The sequence below is a fragment of the Bidens hawaiensis genome, unplaced genomic scaffold (assembly GCF_021521415.1).
Source record: "Bidens hawaiensis isolate Kalapana, Puna unplaced genomic scaffold, B.hawaiensis_p1.1 tig00065087_1, whole genome shotgun sequence".
In the NCBI taxonomy this organism is placed as follows: Eukaryota; Viridiplantae; Streptophyta; class Magnoliopsida; order Asterales; family Asteraceae; genus Bidens; species Bidens hawaiensis.
Window position 1 is genome coordinate 25,001 of NW_027501618.1, and position 2,490 is coordinate 27,490.

The 2,490-nt window shown below is 54.5% G+C and overlaps 1 non-coding gene across 1 annotated transcript; it reads right to left on the reverse strand.

The window, feature by feature from the left end:
* Positions 1–61: 61 nt before the first annotated feature.
* On the reverse strand, positions 62–180 carry LOC143604426 (5S ribosomal RNA). The gene has a single exon (XR_013148294.1). It is a non-coding gene; the product is annotated as a 5S ribosomal RNA (ribosomal RNA).
* Positions 181–2,490: the final 2,310 nt, after the last annotated feature.

Genomic DNA, 2,490 nt, shown 5'->3' on the forward strand with positions numbered 1-2,490 from the left:
AAACAACTCAACCCAAACATGGCACCAAGTCATGCACAAAAACATAAAAGTATCAAAAAAAGGGTTGCAACACGAGGACTTCCCAGGGGGTCACCCATCCTAGTACTACTCTCGCCCAAGCACGCTTAACTGCGGAGTTCTGATGGGATCCGGTGCATTAGTGCTGGTATGATCGCAACCGAAATAGAAGCATTAGCTTATTCATTTATACATTTCCCAAAAGGTAAAAAAATAAAAGAATCAAGACTTCCCAGTGGGGTCACCCATCCTAGTACTACTCTAGACGAAGCACGCTTAACTGTGAAGTTCTGTGGATACGAGGCACAAGTAGCTGCAATGCTATGAATGTGTATATCCACCATGATTATATTGTTTTATACAATCACCACATGACATTTAGCAAACTGGCCTGTAATCCTGGCACTTTACCCGATAAGCTGGTCATAAAGTTTCCTCTCATGTTCGCAAGTCACGTCGCCCGATAACCTGGCCACAATGACTTGCAAAACCAAAGCTGGCCGGTAAACCTGGCACGTTACCCGATAAATGCACGGCACGTTGCCGGTAACCTGGGCACGTTGCCCGGTAAGGTTAGCACGTTACCCGATAAAATGTCGGCGTTGCCCGGTAAATTATCCACGTTGCCCGGCAAACCTGGCCCGCTGCCCGGTAAGGTTAGCACGCTGTTCGACAAACCTGTTACGGTCCATCGGCTTCGGGTTAACCCGAAGACATGATGTCATGATTCCATACCCGTTAACGTCGACCCATTCTGTAAAAAAACCTGGAACGTTGATGTCGAGCGAGCCCGGTCCGCATTCGGGTCCGAGCACGACACGGATCTACGTTTTAAACACATGACTGACTAACGATCGTGACCGACTAACGATTCCATAACACACCACCTATACCCATGATAATGCTTCCCCGCTACAAGTCCCATTTTCGTGAAACTTGTGGTGACGTCGAGGGCCCGAGCACGACACGGTCAACGTGTTGACCCGAAAACATGAGGTTACCAACCCCGACCCCATAAACCGCTCATAAAGTTTCCTCTCATGTCCCGGACGCAACGCCTCGTGTCATTAAAGCGGAGTTGCCCAAAACAGGCCCACGGGCCCACCAAGCCCGGCCCGCGGGCCCTTCACGACACGAAAGGGGGTTCATTTCTCTTGGACAGTCATATCTCATGGTCACGAGTACCCTCACAGAGCCTCGTGTCGATCCAACCCCGTTTGGACACCTTGCCCCCACCAAAGGCCTTACGGACCAACCGGGCCCACCAAGCGGCCCGTCCCGACCCGAAAACCAAAATTTTTTTTTTGGGAAACTCATATTTCAATGTCCCGATGCCCCACGCCAAATTTCGTGTCAATCCGACCTCGTTTGGTAGGGTTTTCAAAAATTATGATTCCTCAAAAATTTAATATCTGTTCCTGTCACTATGCTAATTGTTCAGAATGCATATATAGGGAAGGGGTGGGTGTTGAGCGCCCATGCCTGGGCAAAGTTGGCTACCAAGCTAAAATATGGAGGTTCAACGTATGAGAAACCAAAGCCCCTCCCCCATGTTGCATACGAAGCTTGCCCAACGACTTGGTTTCTTGCACAACGACCCGAGTATACTGCCCCAAAGTTGCACGCCCATGGCCAGGCCAAGGCATGCCAAGGCGCCCATGGGCAAGCCAAAGGCATGCCTAGGCACGGCCAAAGCAAGCCAAAGGCACGGCCAAGGCAAGCCAAAGGCATGCCAAGGCAAGCCAAAGGCACGTCTAGGGCATGCCAAGGCACGCCCATGGTCAGGCCAAGGCTTGCCAAGGCACGCCCATGGCCAGCCCAAGGCATGCCAAGGCGCCCATGGGCAAGCCAAAGGCATGCCAAGGCACGCCCATGGGCAAGCCAACGGCATGCCAAGGCGCCCATGGCCAGGCCAAGGCACGTCCAAGGCATGCCAAAGCTCGGCCAAGGCAAGCCAAAGGCATGCCTAGGCACGCCCATGGCCAGGCCAAGGCATGCCAAGGCGCCCATGGGCAAGCAAAAGGCACGGCCAAGGCATGCCAATGCGCCCATGGGCAAGCCAAAGGCATGCCTAGGCACGGCCAAGGCAAGCCAAAGGCATGCCAAGGCAAGCCAAAGGCACGTCTTGGGCATGCAAGGCTCGGCCAAGGCATGCCCTGGCACGCACATGGCCAGGCCAAGGCAAGCCAAAGGCATGCCAAGGCAGGCCAAAGGCACGTTCAAGGCATACCAAGGCGCCCATGGGCAAGCCAAAGGCATGCCAAGGCACGCCCATGGCCAGGCCAAGGCATGCCAAGGCGCCCATGGGCAAGCCAAAGGCACGTCTTGGGCATGCAAGGCTCGGCCTAGGCACGGCCAAGGCAAGCCAAGGCAAGCCAAAGGCAAGCCTAAGGCATGCCAAGGCGCCCATGGGCAAGCCTAAGGCATCCCAAGGCAAGCCAAAGGCACGTCCAAGGCATGCCAAGGCGCCCA